Source organism: Rhinolophus sinicus, linkage group LG04, assembly GCF_036562045.2.
Source record: "Rhinolophus sinicus isolate RSC01 linkage group LG04, ASM3656204v1, whole genome shotgun sequence".
Classification (NCBI taxonomy): Eukaryota; Metazoa; Chordata; class Mammalia; order Chiroptera; family Rhinolophidae; genus Rhinolophus; species Rhinolophus sinicus.
In genome coordinates, this window is record NC_133754.1 from 107,273,607 (window position 1) to 107,289,185 (window position 15,579).

Genomic DNA, 15,579 nt, shown 5'->3' on the forward strand with positions numbered 1-15,579 from the left:
AAGTATCTTTCCAATTCCCAAAATTATGATATGGCTTCTAACTTTTATTCCAGTAGATTATCTAGAGCTAGCCTACACTGTGATCTTTACATAATGGAAGATATTAAGGTTTAGAATTGAAGGGAGATAAAATATAAACACACATGCACAACACTTAAAATGCAGATGCAGAAATGTTAAACAATATTTATCATAAGAGGGAATGGTTGATTTTTGACAGAGGTGCCAAGATAATTCCTCTGTAAGGAAAGGATAATTTTTTAATAATCATACTGGGAAAACTGAATATTAACATGCAAAAAAAATGAACTTTGACCCTTATCACACAACATACGTAAAAATTAACTCAAAGTAGATAACAGAGCTAAAGGTAAGAAATAAAACTATATGACTTCTGTAAGGAAACCTAGGAGAAAGTCATCTGGACCATGGGTTGGGCAAAAAGCAAATAGATACATAAGCGAAAACATGATCTATAAAAGAAAAGAAAAATGACCAATGGGAATTCATCACATTAAAAACATTGTGTGTCAAAAGACACTATAAAGAAAGTGCAAGAAAAGCCACATGGGGAAAGTATAAATCATATATCTGACAAAAAATCTTGTATCCCGAATATATTGAAAACTTTTACAATTCAGCAATATGAAAGTAAATAACTCAATTAAAATATGAGCAAAATATTTTAATAGCTTACTAAAGAACATATACAAATGGCCTACTAGCACATGAAATGATGCTCAATATACTTAGTAATTAGGGAAATACAAATTAAAATCACAGTGAGATACCACTTTACACTCACTATAATTGTTTTAATAAAAAATAGAAAACAATAAATGCTATTAATGATGTGGAGAAACTGGAATCCTCATTTATCCTCGATATACCGAGAATGTAAAATGGTTCCTTTGGAAAGCAGTTTAGCAGTTTATTAAAAAGTTAAATATATAAACATATCATATGACCCAGCAAATGTTCATAACAGCATTATTCACAATAATCTTGAACTAGAAGCAATCCAAGTGTCTATCAGCTGGTAAATGGATAAACAAAATGTCATATATAAACACAAAGGAATACTCGTCAACAATAAAGAGGAAAAAATACTGATACATACGAGAACTTGAATGAACCTCAAAAACAGTATACTAAGTGAAAGAATCCTGACTTAAATCACTATGTATGATATACTTCCATTTATATGAAATCTTCAGGAAATTTATAGAAGCAGAAGCAGATTAATGGTTGCCTAGACCTGGGTGTGGGAACAGGTATTACTCAGATAAGAGGAGATTTTGAGTGTTATGAAAATGTTCTAAAATTGGGTTGTGATGATGGTTGCACAAGTCTATAAATTTACAAAATAATCATTAAATTGCAGTTACAATGGATGAATTTAATGGTTTCTAAATTATAATCATCAATAGAATGGATAAATAAATAAATAAGAATACATACACACACAAAAGTGGGCCAAAGATTTAAACAGATACTTCACCGATTAATATGTATAGATAGCAAATAAGCACCTGAAAAGATGTTCAGTATCCATAGTAGTTTTTATTGTTGGCATGACAAATTACTACAAATTTAGTGGCTTGAAGCCACACAAGTTTGTTATTATCTTCCAGCTCTGTAGGTTCTGACAGAAACATGGCTACCAGTGGGCTAAAATCAGATGTCAGCAGGTTGCACTCCTCTCTGGGAGCCGGAGGGCAGAATCCTTTCTGTTGCCTTTTCAGTTTCTACAAATTGTCCACATTCCTTGACTTCTGCTCTGTTCCATGGCAAGCCAACAATGCTGGACTGAATCCTTCTTACATTGAATGACTCTGACCTACTCTTTTTCCTCTTTCTTCCACTTTTAGGGACCCTTTTGATAACATTGGGCCACCTGGATAATCCAGGATAATCTTCCTATTTTAAGGTCAGCTAATTAGCCAATTAATTCGATCTGCAGCCTTAGTTCCCCTATGCCACATAAGATAACATGTCCACGGGTTCTGGGGATCCGGACATGGGCATCTTTGAGGGCTTACAGCAGCATTACATCATGAGACAAATACACATTAAAATCACATCGAGAAACCCTAATTACTGAACACCTCTAGAATGACTAAAATTAAAAGAACTCAAATTCTCATATACTGCTGTGAGAAGAAAAACAGTGACACTTTCTTAAAAATTTAGACATGCATCTACCATAAAATACAACTAGTCTACTTCTAGCTATTTGCTCAAAATAAATAAGATAGTATATCTGTGAAACACGTGCACACAAATGATTGTAGCAGCATTGTTCATGTTAGCCAAACTGAAAAAGTGAGCCGACGAACAAAATGAGGTCCATTCATACAATGCAATACCGCTCAGCCCTACTGAGGAATGAAATGCTCATATCAGGTTTCAGATCCTTCTTTGTTGGGGGTTTTCCTGTGTGTTGTAGGATGTGTCTTGTCATTCCTGCCCTCCACCCACTAAATTCCAGTAGCAGCTCCTTACCCCTACCTCATGGTTGTGGCAACCATATGTATCTCCCCACATTGTCCAATGTCCCCTGTGGGACAAAATCATCCCTGCTTGGAGACTGAAAACCTGTCCCAGTAGCTTTGCTCAGTATGGTATTGTCTCTAATTCAAGTATCCTTTATGGTATGCAGAAAAACAACACGCAGAACAAAAAAAAGAAGAACAACAACAAAAACATAATAAGACAAAAGTAAGATTCTATGATCAATTGGATTAAAATGCAGGTATATGCATTCAGAGTTGAGCAGGACAATTTCTAAATTATCTTTTAAGTATTTGTTAAAAATATGCCTCTTTAATTCCGTTTTGGAATGTCCTTGATCGAAACATTTCAATTTTATTACTTTGCTTCAGGGAAGGCATCACTTATATATTTTTTTAGGACCAGTATACTTATTTGCAGTCTGTGAGTATTTGATACATGGTTAGAAGCAACTTAATCTTTTTAGAATTTTGGTATAACTCTAAACATATTCATCCAGTGTTTTATTTGTGTGCATTCATTAGTTACACAATGTTGCTTAGACTAGCAATTCCTCCTGCTGTTGTGTATCTGAAGTTATTATAAGCGGCACATAGAAATCAATACTGTGGTATTCTACGAATGTGATTAAATTAGAACAAGACCTCGGGGCAGAATGTGATATGGGATTTCTCTACATACTTGATTTCAAAACTCCACTGAGGAGACACAGCTCTTTTAATTGATCCCATAGCCCTTTGTGAAGGATGCTACATAAACATTTTCTAGAGGGCACTCGAAAGCCTGGAAAGGCCAGTGTGAGGGTCTCCAAGGCACCACAGTCTCTAAATAGAGAGAAAAGCATATTTCTAAAATAAGGAAAGAAAGTAATGAAACCTGGCAAGAGATAAGTAACTGCTCCAGAATTAGCCACTGTCCCCCAGAAAGCATAACGTTAATAATTTCATTATTTAAAGAGTCATGAAACCTTTTAATTTCTCATTATCTGAAAACTTGTTGATCTGAAATTTTATATTTATACTGGCGATGCCAAAAAAATGTATACACATGACTTGTATTCATCTTTTGTTACGGGTATATATTGAGTATTACAATTGTAATAGTTTTTTCTTTCTTAAAATGTGTATACATTTTTTGGCACCGTGTGTGTGTGTGTGTGTGTGTGTGTGTGTGTGTGTGTGTGTGTGTGTCTTACATGGCTTAAATTATAGCCTTCTGTCATATTATAAAAAAATAAAAAAATGCCAGTATAGTGTTTTGAGAAAGACCTTCTGGGGGCCAGACAGGAAGACATGTTCACTGTGTGCAGAGTGCAGGTAGGATTCACATGTAGGCAGACAAAGGTACCTCTTTTTCTCTCTGATATGTCGGAGGGGGATAAATGATCAGCTCTTCAGGGTGAAGCTAAATAGTGTGTCTAATCATCAACTTTCATCATCTTTTAGGAAATTAAAAAATATTACCAAAGGACAACAAAATCATAGCTAACATCTGAATGATTGGTTTAAAATTCTTAAATCTGCTCTTCAACTCCATTTCATTCTCAGATCTGAACGTTGCGTCCATATAAACTGTACAAACAGATCTGACCTTGTGGTCCTTAGAACTATCTAAAATAGTAGTGTAGCAATTTAAATTTCCCTCAAGATTCACATAACACTGAGGTGTGAATTTTAGCCATCAACTTCCACCTCAGTTATAAAAGCCTGCCCCAAATTTTCTATGTGTTGCACGTACAAAGTCAGACAATTAAGTTCGAGAACTCATCCTAGAAAAAGTGCTCCATACGTCACTGCTGAATATCACTACAGTCACCTTCAAAGTACTCCCCTTGGAAGCTATGCACCAATGCCAGTGCCTAGTCTACCCTTCAAAGCAATTTTGGAACTCTTATTCTGGAATGGCCATCAGAGCTGTTGTCGTATTACCCTTAAAGTCCTGAATGTCCAAATGTCTTCCTTTCAATATTTCCTTTATCTTCAGGCAAAGAAAGAAATTACTGGGGGCCAGATGAGGTGAGTGAGGAGGGTGTTCCAATACAGTGATTTGTTTACTGGCTAAAAACTCCCTCACAACAGCTCTGCCATGCTTCTCCTCAGTCAGCATGAACGTTCTCTTCCCCCTTAAATGTTCCATTGAGCCTGCATTTCTGGGATGGGATGAAGACCAGTGCACTTTGCAATTCCTCCGTCCGTAAGCCAGACTTGGGGCAAATGGTCTGGGCTGCAGGGGTGGGTCTAAGGGCTGTCCCAGCTGTGCTGTCCATTAGCCAGAGTCATGAACCACATGTAGGACTGAGCACTTGAAAGGTCCAAATGGAAATGTGCTTTAAGGGTCAAGTACACTCCTGATTTCAAACACTTAGTATGGAAAAAGAATGCAAAATATCCCATTAAAAAAAAACAACAACAAAAAAAAGCAAAAAAAAACCTCCCTCACAGACAGTGCTGAGTGAGCTGGTGCATTGTCGTGATGCAAGAGTCATGAATTGTTGGCAAAAAGTTCAGGTCATTTAACTTTTTCACTCAGTCTTTTCAGCACTTCCAAATAGTAAACTTGGTTAACTGTTTGTCTAGTTGGTACAAAAAAGGTTAGCAACATCATTGCAATACGTTCACGAACTTAATTGTCAGGTCTTTCATGACACTAAATTTTTGCTAAAAGTGATTTTCCTCTATTATTAATGTTACCATTATTAATGCTACCGTTATTGCTTTGTGAAAGCAATGAAGGTTCGAAATATGCTAGAGGGCTCTCCTTATTCAAGAAGAATTATGTCTTCAGGCTCTATCTGCATAGAAAAATATGCAAGTAGGATACAGGATACAGAAACCTATTGGTGGCTGACAAAACCTAAACACAACTTATTCTTTGAAGATTGGGAAATGGTTGTGTAAAGTAACCGATAAGCAGAATGATTCATGTATGGAGTTTGTATTGATTGCTGGGTGGCTCAGACTGAGATTTGGTGTCCCACATTAGGTCCGAGTGGGGTCTGTGGACTGCACACCTCTGGCCTCATTTGACTGCAGGATTAGCAGGAAGAGCCTGTGGAAGTGATGCTGGTCTGTGAGTACATGTCAGGTAGGAAGGAGTCTGTTCTCCTTCGGTACCTTCAGTTTTCTCAGTGAAGTAGGGAACAAGGTCTGGGATGGGGACGGAAGTACCGGAGGTGAAGTGGGAGTGGAAAATGCAGGGTAGTGGTGTAGGGAGGTGGGAGACTAAATGCACAGAGAAGCACAGTATGGTTGTAGGCAGTGTGACCACTCGTGGTGGTCATGGCTGACATGAACCTGTCACAGGGGCTGTGTGGGTTTTTCCAGCCATGTTCAGCCCTGGATGCAGGCACACTAAAGATGGAGTGTTGCACTGAATGAGTACGAGGGCTGTGGTGTTGCACAGCAAGAGCACTGAAGCAGGAAGAGAGCATGAGGTTGGAAGAATCTATTCAGCTGCCATTGTTATCACTGGTGTGCACTCCCTTCAGGCCAGGCCGGGAAGAGGGCGTCACACGTGTGGGGGAGGTAGATGGTTGGTTCAGTGAATGGAGGTAAGATCCTAGGGTGGAGGGTCAAAAGGCTTGTTGAAGTTGGAGAATGACTTGGAAAACAGAAGGTACTGGGCAGAGAATGGGAGGCAGAAAGTTAAGGCTGCAGAGGAATTTCAGTTGTAGATCTAAGCCAGCCCTTTTCGACCTTTCATGCTCAGGAATCACCTGGGGATCTTCTGAAGATGCAGGTCTGTGTCAGTCTGGGACGAAGTCTGCAGTTGTGCATTTCTAACAGGCTTCCAGGTGCTGCTGCTGCTGAGGCCCTGGGGCCCTCAGGGATCCTGAGACTGGGTCTGGCTGTGGGAGCAGGTGGCAGTGGTGAGGGAACGAGGCCATTGGAGGAGAGCAGTTTGAGACCTCCAGAGGCCAGGGGTTGGAAGGGTATATATATGGATACTGAAGTTGCCAAAATTAGGATGTAAACAACTGCTGGAGAGAGTATCAGTGACAGAGGGTGACCTGTCCCTGTTCTGGAGCTTCTCATGCTGACTGACAGGGAAGGTGTGGGATGAGCTTGGCTGATTCAAGCAGACGCTGGTGGTCTGTGAGCAGGAGATCAGGAGGGTAGTGTGAGTCTGAGCCTGTTGATGGGCTGAGAAGGGCAGGGAAAAAGGACTTATTCCCAGAGTGGGAACTCTCTCCTTCCCTTGCTGCCGTGATTTCCCTTTTATTGTGTTTTTTCTAATTATTTTAATCTAGTTCCTTCAGATGCCTCTTGGTAAAGCAGTTCAGACTATTGGGGAAACAAGCCAGCCTATGATTAACTAGAATTAATAGAATTTAATTCTCCTTTTTCCTTTTAACAAGGAATATTTTTGAGAGTACCGCGAGAACATGCTTTCCCGACTGAATTCATTAGATATAGGCCAAGGGCGTGAGTCACTGCCTCTCAGCTGCCTTGTAGTTGGGGCTATAATAGGCACAGTTTATATCTGAAGTTATGAATTTCAAAATCAAGAGAGCTTCATAGGGGTTGGGTTCCTGGTGAGCAGGCGGGCCCTGGAGTCCAGGTCAGGCTGAATTTACCAGTAGCTTTTCACACCTGTCAAGAAGGCAGCTGTGAGGGAAAAAGAGTTCACACTGTGAGAGTAGAGGCAGCAACAAGAAAACCCAGGGAGGGTCCTTAGGCAGGGGCATTCCAGCTGGCAAGTCACACAGCAGGGAGGGCCCAGGGATGGAGGACTGCCCGGGCAGGGGCCAAGTCTTTCAAGGGGCAAGGGGGAACCACCTGCTAGCACAGTGGGGCCAGTGAGCCTGGAGGCAGTGAGATAAGTCAGCATCACTGTTTAAATCAGATCACAAGAAACTCACTTAAATTATTTGAATTGCTCCCTTACGAAATGTCCGATTTATTTGTAGGTAAGAGAACCAGTTGTCATTTTTTTAGTGGTCCAGTCTTTGCAAAATTTTGGGGAATCCCTCACTTTGTAAGTCGGTGGAAGGCCAAGCCTACCTCCTACTCTTTCTCCACAATGCTGGACTTGCCCTCTGCAGCCCCTTTTTGCTTGCCCAGGGGTCCCGACCGACTTGGAGCAGGTGCTAAGTGGCAGCAGGGAAGCTACCGAGCAGCACCACGCCATGCGGGCTCTGGGCAGCAGTGGGGTCGTCAGCAGGGCAAGCTGCAGTGTCCCATGGGATCCTCTGCCCACCGCCTTGGAGACTGGGCCTCATGGCCTCCAGGGACAAGTCACCTCACTAACTCAATTTCTGTGTCTTAAAACTATCACTTTTGACACAAACAATTAGTTTAAATTATTTTCTACTCTACTTATTTATTGTTTTTTATCTTGAAGATCTTACTCCAAATTTACATGGAAGTGGATAAGTTGATTAACTTGGGATCTCTAGCTGGCTTTTAACTGATTTCTTCTTTTCTCTGTGTTGTTATTGGATTCCTTTCGCTCTCATCAAAACACTAGGGCTGTGGTGCAGCATCTCCCGGTGGGGAACTCTATTCCTCCCAGGTGACAGGTATCCAAAGCTTGGTTCTCTCTTCCTCACCTACAACACCTCACTCCTCTTTCTGCTCCCACCACCCCATGCCCTCCTGATGATGCTGCTGCCATCCCCTCTGAGCACCAGGCCTCTCTTCTCTCCAGACATTCACATCTGCCCAGGCCCACTTCTTCAATAATTCCCTTTTGCTAGTAGTTCCTGGAAACATTAGTCACACTCTTCTGTAATGTTTATTGTATCACTCAATGTAACAGGTAGAAAGATTAAATAGTAAAACCTTAGGATTGCTGTTTCTGGGGAAATACTTGAAGATGATGTTTGTAGAATTGAAGGTTCAATTTCAGCAATAAGAATTGCTTTCTACAAATAGAGGCATAAAAGAAATCACTCCACCTTCTGCAGAGCCTGGAGGACTGGAGCGATGGTCAAAGGAAGCAGGACCATATAGACCAGATAATAGGAACTGCATCCAGCCATGAAAACTGAGGGTCTGACGGCCAGGAGAAAGCCCATGAAGAAGTCCACAGGTGGAGATCAACTGAGACACACCTAGGCCTTAAAGCCTGTATTTTGAACAAATGCATAAGCAAACAAGTGTGCTCTGTGGTTACAAGACTTGCCATGACTTAGAGATACTTGCTGGGTAGACGGTTCTTTGACTGAGGCTGTGGGAAGGAGGTCCCACAACATGCCTTCCTGGCTCAGCAGCAAAGCTTCCAAAGAGAAACAGGGAATGGATCAGATCCACTCAGAGGATGGAATATGATGCGATTCTCAAATCTATATTTATCAGCGTAAGTAGATCTTGAAAAGATCATCTTGGAGGAATAAAGCATATTGCATAATATTGCATTCAGTATGCTTCCATTTGAAACTTAAAACGTAACTGCAAACCATATCTATATATAAAGAAATGTGTAAAACCATGAGCCAAGAGATTGCATACTTCACATCTCCAATATGAAGGGATATAAAGAGGATTTAAACTTTATCAGTGACATTTCATTTCTTTAATTAAAACAAATGGAAGCCAATTATTACAAGATCACATTCTTTTTCTTATGGATAAAAAGTACATTACATTAATCTCTGCAATTTTATGAATACTAATTTTTCATATAATGATTCTTAGCATCCCTTTTCATTTCTCAAGGCGATTTTTTTAAAGTAATTAGTCTGAGGCTCTTGAGTGTTCAGTGTGGAGCTCCAGCTCCCAGAACTCTGCTTGAGACAGATGGAAATCAGAACTTACTAGTGAAGTAGGATGGAAAGGAAGGCCCAGCAGGACCAGGCCCCCTCACAGGGATTAATAAGCAGTTTGTCCTGTGTCACCGCAGTTTCTAAGGACATTAGCAATCCATAGCGACCACTGCCAGGAATCACTTAAAGGAAATCTCTTGGAGGTCAGAACTCTCATCCTCTGGTGAGGAGATAGATTAAAAAAAAACACAAAAAAACAATAGATGAGGGTAAAGGGGATCAAATATATGGTGATGGAAGGAGAACTGACTCTGGGTGGTGAACACATAATGTGATATATAGATGATATATTACAGAAACCAATGTAACTTTACTAACAATTGTCACCCCCAATAAACTTTAATTAAAAATAATTAAATGTATATTAGGCAAAGAATAAAATGCATTAAAATTAGGGTTTTTTTTAATAGTAAATTATTATGTTTCCTTTGTGGATGAAGTACTGCATTTCCACCTTCTTCCATGGGCAGTATAGCAGAATATGAAAATAAAAGGAAACAAATGTTTCTTCACTCACTATTGATCATAGTGATTCCCTGTGATCCTGATACCTGTGTGGGATGGGCTTCGCCTGTCCGTGTGCTGGGACCTGAAATGCTGAAGTGGAAGAGATAAGGTGAAGGTTATTCCAAGGATGGAATCTGGATGAGGAGGTGTTTAAGGACGAAGGGTAAGTAAATAGGAAGTGCCACCCACATTGTGGGGCCCCATGTCATGGGTGGGGTGGGGTGGTGGGAAAGCCCTGAAACCACGCTAAGGATCAGGTGCAGTACCCACAGAGTTGAGGCAGTTCCCTGTCCAAACCTTTACTCCCACCCACACCGGGGTCACTTCTATCTGTTCTCTGCTCCTTTTTCACAGACACTGCTCTACTCAAGATGATTGACGGCCTCCCTGAAGTTTAATCCAATGGATAGTTTTAAATTGTTTTATGACCTCCCGGCAGCATTGGAAAGCTCTGACCACTACCTTCTAGAAAACTTCTTTTCCTTTAAGCTTCTGTGATTCCACGACCCATGGGTGATGCTGTGACCTCTGTGGTCACCACACTGGGCATCTTTCTCAGGCTCCCCTTCTTGGAACTGCCCTTACATGCTGATGTTCATCAAAATTCCACCTTCAGCTGTCTTCTTATATGCTCCTCATAGGTCATCTCATCTATCCCATGGCTTTAATGACCACATATACTCCCATGTTTCCTGTCTCAGTGCTCAGCCTGGATCTCTCTCCTGAGTCACAAAGCCCTGCAGATGGTGTGCTTGTCAGGTCCACAGAAGTCCCCAGGAGAGCTGTGGCCTGCCTCCTCTTGAGGCACAGGATGAGCTTTGGAGCAGCACCAAGGAGGAAACTGCTGTCCAGGGATCTCAGGTCCTTGGAGCACATGGAGGGGCTCAGACAGCAGGAGCCCTTGCCTGCCCAGGGCCTGTGGTCCCTGCGAGGAGCACGAGATCCCAAGGTTGACTAGTAAAAGAGAAACAGTCCAATCAGGTTTAGAAAGGAGAGGCAAAACACAATAAGATGTTCTTTATAAGAATCACACGTAAAATGGACAAAGTAACATTAAAATTAAGTAGATAAAGATATACTAACAGAAAATGAAAAGAAAGTAGAGTGTATAATATCAATATTTAATAATGGAAGATTGGTTTGAATAACTGAAACATATAACAACAAAAGGCGGGGGTGGACAGGTGGCTCAGTTGTTTAGAGCGCGAGCTCTGGGCAACGGGGCTTGCAGTCTCCATTACCACGTGGTCCAGAGAGCTGCGCCTTCTGCAACTAGAATGAAGTCAATGAGCTGCCGCTCAGCTACCGGGTAGCCAGATGGCTCGGTTGGTTGGAGCGGGTACTCTCAACCACAGGTTGCCTGTGCAACTCCCACAGGGATGGTGGGCTGTGCCCCCTGCAACTAACAATGGCAACTGGACCTGGAGCTGAGCTGCAACCTCCACAACTAAGATTGAAAGGACAACTTGACTTGGAAAAGTCCTGGAAGTACACACTCTCCAATAAAGTCCTGTTCCCCTTCCCGAATTAAAAAAAAAAATAAAAGGCATAATCAACAAAGAAGATGCATCAAAACATTTTACGCTAAACAATGGAGGAACCAGATACAGATTTCAAATACTTCCTGAAGTGCAAGTAGATCTTGAGGAAAATAAAAAGAATTATTGTGTGAAATGTTAATATGCACTTTTTCAGAAATGCACTACTTACATAGGAGGAAAAATCAGCACACATGTTGAGGATTCAAATAATTTCACCAACAACTCATATTTAATGAAGATATTGTACAAGCTAGTTACCCTTTAAAGGAGAATATGCATTTTTTCTTTATGTCCATGGGGGATTTAGAAATAGCCATCACTTATCTTGATACAAAGAAAAATCTTGTTAAATGATAATGCAGAAGTTCAAATACAGAAACTGGAAATTATAAAATGAGGTGAGATGAGGCTGTAAATACACATAAAAGCTGAAAATAGAATAAAACAGAGAGAGAATTATAATCAGAATTTGAATCTCTGAAAATATCTAGTAAGTAAATAAAACTCTGATTTGGTTAGTGAAAAAATGATGAAAATAAAAAGATTTTTTAAAGTTATTAAGAATAAGAAATGAGATAAAAAATAATTAAAAATATTTTGTGGCAATAAAATATAATTTTTGAAGAAATGTAATGTGCTGGTTCTATATGAACGTATATAATAAACATTATCGAGAGGAGGACATTTGAATAGGTCAATATTGTTAAGAGTGCATTGCAAAGATAATTAGATTAAGTCTGCTAGACTTAATTTTCAGTTCAGCAAAGTAAGAAGGCTGCCATGACTAACAGGTCTCCACAGCATTCACAACTGTGTCTGGCTTGGTGAGATTTTAGGGATCACCCCTCTCAAGTTTGGTCTTTCACTAGCCTGGCCAGCAATTGTTTGGTATTTTTCCTTTCCCTACTTGAAAAACTATTGTGATTACACTAAACAAAACAGTCTTGGAAGAATCAGAGAGGGGTTAGAATCTGTATGAAATGAGACAGGAGACATTGCCCTTTGTGCTCCCTGCCTAAAGTTTGAGAAAATCCTCAAAATACCAAAAAATCACCAATGGAGTCTGAAAGGCAATTTCCAGCTCGTGCTGAGGTTACTCTTTTCAGCTTCCTAATCTCATCAGAAAAGTGTGAGTGTACTGGGCATCCTGGTACGTTATTCCCAAGGCTGGCAAGGATGCTTTCTGTGCAGCTAAGAATGTTAAGTAGAGAGGAGTGCCCTGTATCATCTGAAATACTGGGTGAAGATGTGAGTAAAATTTTCCCTGCACTTATCTCTGTCAGCAGTGCCAGTTTCAGTAATCCTTTCTGATTATATATAAATTTGGAGATGGATTTTTCCATTTACTTTGGCGCATCTATCCAGCTAGCTGAAGGCCCTGTGGGACAGAATTCTTGTGCTACCCTTGTCATTTAGATCATCAGGCATATATTTTTCTTCTAGGGAAAAGGAAAGTTAACTGTGACCTTGAGAATGTGCTCTCTCAACCTCATTTGTAAAAGGGGATAAGAACACCTAACTTACAGTACTGGAGATAAAGAAGGTAAAGCTCCTAACACACAGAGGGAATTCAATAAATGGAAGATAAATTTCACATTCACTGTGATCCTTATCCAATAAATCGTTAGAACTGGAATCTCTTAGATATCAGTTTGTCTGTCAACCACACTTAAGTAAACCTAAGTATATTGTTTGAAATAATATTTTAAATGACAGGGCATTTTATCGTTATTTTTAGCCAACAATAAATCTATATTTTAATTGATATTTTAAAATCGTTCATTTTCATAAAATGTTAAATATATTTAAAACATTGGAATTAAATGTCTCCCCTTTGACCAGCATTCCTTCCTTCTCTAGAAAACCTTTCTGTAGCATTTTACCTGGGGCAATCGATCTTTTCTTCCAACATCTTCAAAGAAAATGTTTATATTTGCGTCTACAGTATTAAAATAAAAAAGTTAGCAGCTTTAACACTTCCATAATATTTATCTTTAATTTTATAATCGTAATCTAAGTGGATTTGAATTAAAAATCCCCTTAAAAGCTTCCACAAGCTTGAACCTGTTTGTAAGAAGGAAAGTGCTATGGTAAACACTTGAAATTCAATACCCTATTTCTGATAAAGCTTATGAATCATGATATAAATGTGCTTTTAATTCACAGAAGAAAACCACTATAATTTCTGAGGTTCCAAATATATGAATATGATTTGATTCCACGAGTCACATAAAATGACAATAACAGCAAATTGGGAAAGCAAAGGAAAAGAAAAATGCTAAAACCAGTATAATAATAATTTTTTGATCAGTCGACTGGATCCAGCTCACGCTTCTTATTTTTACTTTTCACCTATGGAGTCTTGTCACAGTGGTTAATTGAAATTAATTTGCAACAAGAGTAGGTTACTAAATCATGACATTGTATGACAATTATAGCTCTGTTAAACCACTATTAATGTAGTACCTGGTTAGGAAAGGATCCACAAGCAAAACAGATAAACTGAGGAAAAGCATGTATTTTATCTTTAACCCCTAATGTACATATATATCCTTCTGTATTTGCTACATCAAGAAACACTGATATGTTTCTTTTTCTCAGCTGCTGCATTTATTACTGCTACATCTTGCAACAGAAATTGTTCAGTGAAGGGTTTCACTGCAACATGTATTTCCAATGCTCTTTGTTGTTCAGTAAAAAAGAAATAAAAATTAATAACTAGTTTAGCTTTAATTCTTAAGCCTTAGGAAAAATCTTAGACTTTCTTTTTTCCCTTTTTAAAGTGGAAACAGTGAAGACCCAAAATTTGGCAGTTTTTAAAAAAGCATACTGAATAGTTTTTTTTTTAAACATGAAACAGGCATATACTGAAAATGTAAAATGCTAAGACTATTTTATTCATTCTTTTCAATATGATCTATCAAACCAAACATTTTATTTTAGGAAAGTCTGCTTGCTCTTTAAATGCCGTTTTCTTACCTATTTTGTATTTTCCTTTGTCAGTATATCTGGGAAAACCTTTTAGGAAATTGGGCTAGTTCCATTCTGTGCTTCAGTTAAACTGGTATTATCACAGAGCTAACAAGGGCCACCTGCAGCATTGATAAAAGCTCTTTCAGAAGGAGCTGCTGTTTCTGTCACTAATAGTGTGATGTGACCTGAGAGCAGATGTGGAGAGTATTTAATGAAGGTTAGTTCAGCATTACAGCTGCCATCGATATGATCAGTACCAAGAATTATTGTGCCTTAATTGCAGACTCAGATGATGAGGTACTTTGTCTTGTGGCATCTTTTTATAGTCAACTGATACCATCATGTATGGGCATGAATTGATTATGACCTAAAGATAATTAAATTGCATTGGATTGGGTCATTATTTGAGCTAGAAAATGAAATGCTGGATTCAGAGTTCACCATTTGCCTTGTGAATGAAAATTTCCTAAATCTCAGGTCTAAATTTGTTATTTATTTTAGAAGATGAAATTTCACTGCTACCTGGCAGAGCTGGGCTGCCTGAATATTTAAGAATACCATGTTACTTGGTTCTACAATGTCCAATTGAAGCTACCAATTAAATTGTAATAGTGTCCAGCATAACTAGTTATTTTATAAACAAGGAAATGTTTAGGCAATCACATGATTGTCAAAATACAATTCTTAATAATATATTTTTAACTTTTAGTGTTTGACTTTGCTGTTTGTTCTAGATCAACTGTGGTATTAGCCTCATATTGGAAATATATTTATGTGACCATTTAATATATGAATGCTTTATCAAGTAGCCCACATTTTGGATAATATATTTTAAAAACTTTTGTCTTTTCTGAGAATGATTGCTACGTTCTGAAAAATATACATGTTGCTCTTTTGAAGACCTTTACAGAGTTTAACATAAAGTTTTTATTGTAGCTCAAAACTACTTTAATATCTTGAAAAATTAAATGGCGCAATCATGCATAAATAATTCAAAATCTATTTTAGTTAGATACCATTTTAAAAGCTGAAAAAAATATGTTAGTATTTTACTGATTTTGGAAAGAAAAAAAAATCTTGCTCAGTGCCAAATACTAGGCAAATACATGCCAACAGACTGCAGTTAAATTGAATTGCTTTCAACATAGCCTACACCTCTCAAGGTGGAGAGAGGTAGCATTCATGACACGTACTTCAAAATGAAGTTCTACATCATCTATTTCATGACAATGTAAGTCATAACATAGATTAGTCATAGCTTTAGATGCCTTGAATTGC